At 41.8% G+C, this 6,894-nt stretch overlaps 1 pseudogene; it reads right to left on the bottom strand.

Moving 5' to 3' along the window:
• Positions 1–627: 627 nt before the first annotated feature.
• Positions 628–745, bottom strand: LOC126458801 (5S ribosomal RNA; annotated as a pseudogene).
• Positions 746–6,894: the final 6,149 nt, after the last annotated feature.

Below are 6,894 nucleotides of genomic sequence, written 5' to 3'. Positions count from 1 at the left end.
AAAAAAGAGGCAAAACCGCGATTCCTCGGTTCACAGTACACCCACGGAGTCAGCTGGCGCCCAGTTTATGTTGCCTTTGGCCCACTGACGAAATGCAACTTTATGAACCGCTGTGGGCGATGGGCTTTTACAAGGCACCTGGATCAAAATGTTTATAGCATGCAGTTCCCTTCGCAGTGTTGTAAGATCAGGGGCAATAATTCATGCTACTTGGATTAATCACGCAATGTGGATGTACATATTGCACTTAAATTATGCTAACGGATATAGATCCCGGGCTTGATGAACTGTTGCAAGAACCTTATTAACTCTTACATTGTAAGGACCAACTTGCATCACCATTTCAATAGATTTAATAAGGCTCTAGTTCAACATTTGTGAGCTCAGCTTTCTTCTAACATATGCACTGATGTATTTGATGTTAATAGCACTCCGTCTTCAGGCCACAAGTGGCCCATCAGGTCCACCCGACCGCCGTGTCATCCTCAGATGAGGAAGCGGATAGGAGGGCGTGTGGTCAACACACTCCTCTCCCGTCGTTAGGATGGTTTTCTTTGACCGGAGCCGCTACTATTCGGTCGAGTAGGTCCTCAGTTGGCATCACGAGACTGAGTGCTCCCCGAAAAATGGCAACAACGCATGGCGGCCCCGATGGTCACCCATCCAAGTGCCGGCCACGCCCGACAGCGCTTAACTTCGGTGATCTGACGGGAACCGGTGTTTCCACTACGGCAAGGCCGTTGGCGATGTTTATAGCGATGTACAGTAATAACTATAGGCTGAGCAGATGTTCTAATCACTGAATCAACTTGAAACATTTATTTTCTCTAATCATTTTTGGAACATATTCGTTATCTGTTTCGTCAAAAGCACTCTCATTCATTCTAGGATGCTTTCGATGATCACAAACACTCTAAACCCGATTATCAGTGCTAATGGTCAAGAAAATTAGCTATCGGATACTCGGGGAAACAAAAATAAATTTTGAAATATGGGTCTCCAGTGGCATATTCCATTACCACAAGCTAATTGGGAAAAGAGTTTATAAAAAGCTGAAGAGGATATCAAAAAGTTTCCGTCTGAGGGCGTTGCTGCGACGTGCGACTGCAGCGTGGGTACACGAGTACCAACATATAGGCTTGAGATTAATGTGCCATTCACGTCTTTCCGACGAGCGAGCGTTGTATTTAGAAACGTTAACTATGGCGACCTTTTCACCAAATGCGTTCAAACAGGTAGAACGTGCTACTATTCTTTTCTTGGCTACCGATGGGCAAACACGGATGAACTTCCATCGGGAATGAATATTGTGTATGTGGCAGGGTGCCTGTCAGGAACTAGCGTTGTGGAGTGGTGTGCCACGTTCTGTGTTGGCGTGGCTCGACACAAGTTATCAGCCCACCGAGGAGGCCAGTCTCAGCCATTACGGACAAATGGGAGACACACGAGTACCCTTCCTAAGCACCCGAGCTCTTGCCATGCGGCTATCACGCCTGCTGCCCCTAAAAATAGGTTTTGAAGGGTCCACAATTCCTGTTGGAAGAGGATGCGAGGCAGGGAGTTACGGACTTCTTTACACAGCAGGACCTGGTGTTTTACCAAACGGTGTTGGTCAACCCGGTGAATTGGTGGGACGGTTACCTCAGTGCTCACGGAGACTTTTCCCGATTGGCATTCCGATTCTGGACTGTACGGACTCCAAATGTAAGCTTCTTGGTTATCTCTTATAAAATGAGAGGTGCTTTCCTATCACTGGCTTGCCTCACTACAAAGTGAGAATTGTTTCCCTTTATCTATAGAACATATGGAGTCTCACATCTCCTAATCCACAATATGGCGCCGAATTAAATTCGATAAATTATCTCTCCTACCCGCGACATACCACAGCAGCTGACTGAAAGGTGTGCGCAAACGAAAGCAGCAGTTTGCAGGGCGATGGAGCATTATCACGTCATAGATCTCCGGAAGGCATATTTATTGAGCTCTACGCCATTGACAAGACTGCCTCTCCCCATTAACGTTCGAAAACTAACGGTTTATTCCCTCTCTTCTTAAATTTTGCCTCTACTGACCACATGGTTCAGTATAAACAGACGAAAATCTCCGGCGACGGTTTATAACACTAGCTTCGTTATGCATCACTAGCCAGTGATACGTCATTCTTCCCTAACAACTGAACATTTAGGCCTGCCACGGAAAAAAGCCACATATAACACTAGCCTGTCGTGACAGAAACTGATGTTACCCTCTGGGAGGATTTTGAGTTTTGACCGCACGTGTGTCTAATGGATGAGGGTATCTGACAGTAATTTTGACTGTATTGTAATTAATAGAGAAACTAAACAGGCTTTTACTTTGGGGATAACGGAAGTTGTGAAGTCCATATACGAATCAAGAATCGAACGGTCGCCAACCGAATTAGGCACATTAATTTGAAATATTAAGTTCAAGAAAACTAAATATAAGTTGTTGTAGTGACTTTTATTAAGACTCCCTTTTGAATAGCACACTGGAAACACACAAATACAGGGCAATCTATGTTGTGGGTAGCAGCAGTTACCATTAATGCACAAACTAGTAATCATAGAAAGCAAAATTATACCGCACTCATAATAATAATAGTTACAATCACGATCATTACGTGAGATGTTACTGCAGGAAGCACTGAACTAAAGTTGTACACGGAAAGGTTTCTGGCTTAACTGACATATAAATACAACGAATAAATTTAAATAATACTACAATCACACTGTTTATACTCCCATTTATAGAACTGTATCAAATTTCTTTAGTAGCGATAATATTCCAATTATCTCTCTAATACGAGCATAATATGGTGGGGACGCATAAACTGATACTGTACCACTAGTCAAACTCTATGATTATTTCAATAGTAAAATTCAATTCAACTAAATTTAATTATTAACCCCACTGGGAATAGTTTATGTTATCATCCATACTCAACACTGAGCTCGATGAACCTCAAAAAATTCGTTCATGATAGCAATCAAGGCTAAATTATGTTTAACTTTTGTGCCTTTTTCATCACCTGTGAAGCAGGTATTTTAGACAATAACATTTACACAGTCTGGCGCTGAGTTTTAGCACATTTAATACACAGAAATAAGTCACTAATCCGTTAGGAACAGGACACTCGGTTTTCTGAATACTTAGGAGGGGATCCTGCTTAGGTTCATGATTAGGATAAAAGCTATGGTTCTAAACACAGGCTTACAGCACTTGTACTGTTATTGAAAACTCTCGTCCATGATGTGATACATATCTCTATGCATGAAGCTGGTGGAGCAGTGGCGACGTAGTGGAGGCGAGTAACTGTACTCACGGCTCTTGAGGTTTGAATGCTCTATACAACTTTTTAGCATGTTCTCCATTCCCTATTGCCGAGAGCACCATACAACAGCCAGATCCACATCCGAGGCAAAATTCCTTTCAAAACGGCTTCCAATTGCCTCCCTTGGCACCATTGATGAGTACCGACCAACGTCTATCCACTGACTGCGTACCGTTCCCACCGAGGAGCCGCCCAGTTCTACCGCCAAAACCACATTTTGCATTGCGCCAAGCCACTTCCGTTGCCGAGGGACTTCCCTACGTCTCTTATGTTATACAATACAAGTGTCCTAAGCATGAACCAGCTGCCAATATACAATGTTCCCTTTATAAACATACATATGTTATAAAATTTCATTATTTTAAACATTATTTAGTTTTTTTCACACATACATTACAAACTTTAAATTTCCTGTCACAAATCAATGTCTTCAAGTGACAAAGAATAAGCACTTCATAATCAAAGATACACAGTTACATAGTATAAACCTACTTCTAATCGATATAGGTGTTACAGGTTACTCAGGGTGGCAAATAATGAAATGGTTATATCGTGGGCCTCAGCAATAATTATATCGCTGATATCAGCTAACCAGCGCCAACTTGGCGAAATACCAAGATCTGGCGTGCATACTTATGGCACTAAATTAGTAGAACAAAGAAATATTAATAAAAGCCCCTAAAATATGGTGAGACCTGCCTTATTGACGTGTCTCAGTGTTCGTTCGGAAACTTCATTCACTGAGAGCATCAATTCCTGACGGGGTTTGAAATCGATACTCACTAATAAGGAGTGAAACTCTTCTCCAGTTCCTATTTTTACGCCGTGCTTGTGGCTGTCAGGGGTAACTAACATCATGTAAACACGTTGGACGATCCACGCTGATGCAACTTCAAATGGGGCAACCTCGTTCACGGTGTGGCAACGGATAGGTCCGAGCATGAGTGCTGCTTTCCGGCACTCTCTTTCGACTGCTCGTTCGATGCGGTCCGCCGCAAATTCTTGTTCTGTGAAAACCTGTTCACCTCAGAGAAACGCTTGCGACCGACATCCTCATTTATTTGCTAAATGCATTCCAGTCTCTGACTTCCCCTACAGTTTTTACTCTTTACATCTCCATCTACTATCATGGAAGGTGTTCCCTAATAACTTAACACATGCCCTAGCACCCTGTCTCTTGTTCATACGAGTGTTTTCCATATAATCCTTTCGTCGCCGATTCTGCAGAGAGCCTCCTCATTCCTCACCTTATCAGTCCATCTAATTTTCAACTGTCTTCGTAGTACCACATCTCAAATACTTCTATTCCCTTCTTTACCAGTTTTCTCAAAGTCCATGTTCCAGTACCATACAACGCTGGGCTCCAGGCGTATATTTTCAAAATTTGTTGCTCGAATTAAGGCCTATGTTTGATACCATTTGACTGTTCTTAAACAGAAATGACCTTTTTGCTAGTGCTGGTCTGATTTTTATGACCTCCTTCCTCCGAAAGTCTTGGCTTATTTTGTTTCTTAGGTTAACAGAATTCCTTAAATTCGTCTATTTCGTGATCCCCTATTCTGGTGTTAAATTTCTCGCTGTTCTCTTTTCTGCTGCTCGTCAATGGTTTGGTCTTTCTTCGATTTACTCTCAATTCATATTATGTGCTCATTAGACTGTCCATTCCATTCAATATATGCTGTAGCTTTTCTTCACTGTCACTGAAAGTAGCAATGAAACGAGTGAATATCATTACCTATATCATTTCACCATGAATTTTAATCACATCCTTGAACGATACTCTTATTTCCGTCATTGCCTCTTCAATGTATAAACTCAACAGTTAGGGCGGAAGTCTACATTCCTGTTTAACACTGTTTTTAATCCAAGCACTTCCTCTTGGTTCTTGTACACATTTTATTCCTGTACCTTACCTCCATTTTCCCTATTTTCCCCAGTATTTCGGACATCTTGCACTATTTTACATTGGCGAACACTTTCTCCAGGTCAACAAATACTATGAACTTTTCTTGATTTTTCTTCAGTCTTGCTTCCTTTATCAATCGCAACGTCACCTTTTCCTCTTGGATACTTTTACCTTTCTTTAGGCAAAAATGATCGTCATCTAACAGATCCCCAATATTCTTATACGTTACTCTGTATATTATTCTTGTCGACAGCTCGGATGCATGAGCTGTTAAGCTTATTATGCGATGATTTTCGAACTTGTCGGAACTGTGTAGACGACGTTTTTCCATAAGTCTGATGGTATATCGCTAGTCACACATTCCACGCACCAACGTGAATAGCAGTTAGGATCCCACTTCCTTCAATAATTTAAGAAATTCCGATGATGTTATCTATCTCTTCTGTCTTATTTGATCTTAGTCTTCTAAAGCTCATTTAAATTCTGATTATAATATTGGACCCCCCATCTGGTCCCTCTTGACTCCGGTTTCTTGTTCCATCATGTCACCAGATGAGTCCTTCCCCTCATTATGAGGCATTCAGTGTACTCTTTCCACCAATCCGCTCTCTCCTCGGCACTTAACGGAGGAATTCACAATGCACTCCTAATGTTACCGCCTCTTGCTTTTAATTTCGCTGTAAGTTGCGTTGCCATTTCTGTATGCTGAGTCAGTCTTCCCAACGATAATTTCTTCTTCCATTTGCTTACTTTTTCATGCCTGCATAAAGCCTTAGTTTCACCGCTCTTCCAATTTCTTTTATTCTTAAATGACTTGTACTTCTGTATTCCTGAATTTCGTTGAACATCTAGGCACTTCCTCCTTTCGTCGATCAACTGAAGTATTTATTCCGTTACCCATGGTTTCTTCGCAGTCACATGCTTTGTACCTATGTTTTTGTTTCCAGATTCTGTGAATAACCTTCTCAGAGATAACTATTCGTATGTAACTGAACTCCCTACTGAGCGTATCATAATATCAATATCTGTAGCCTCAGGGAACTTCAAGCGTATCTCGTCATTCCTTAGTATTTCTGTATTCCATCTGGGCATTGTTTCTTACTGGCTAGTCTCTTAAACTTCAACCTACTCTTAGCCATTACTAAATTCTGATCCGAGTCTATATCTGCTCCTGTGTAGGCCTTACAGTCCAACATCTGACATCAGAATCTCTGCCTGACCATGATGTTAGCTAACTGAATCCTTCCCGTATCTCCCGGCGTTTTGCGAGTATACTTCCCTCCATTGGTGATTCTTGAACAGAGTATTCGTTACCACTAGCTGAAATTTATTACAGAACTCAACTAGACATGCTCCTCCCTCATTCCACCTACCCAGCCCATATATCATGTAACCATCTCTTCTACTCCTTCTCCTACAACAGTATTACAGTCCCCCATTGAAATCACATTTTCATCTCCTTTACGTACTGATTACATGTTGAATATCCTCATATACTTTCTCTTCTGCTCCATCTTCTGCCTGTGAGGTCGATATGTATAGCGGAACTATTGTTGTCGGCGTTGGTTTACTCTCGACTTTGCTCAGGACAACCCTATCACTGGACTCTAAGTCTTCACAATGACTCAATCTCAAC

This window comes from Schistocerca serialis, chromosome 2, assembly GCF_023864345.2.
Source record: "Schistocerca serialis cubense isolate TAMUIC-IGC-003099 chromosome 2, iqSchSeri2.2, whole genome shotgun sequence".
NCBI lineage: Eukaryota > Metazoa > Arthropoda > Insecta > Orthoptera > Acrididae > Schistocerca > Schistocerca serialis.
This window is presented reverse-complemented; position numbering and strand designations above follow the sequence as displayed.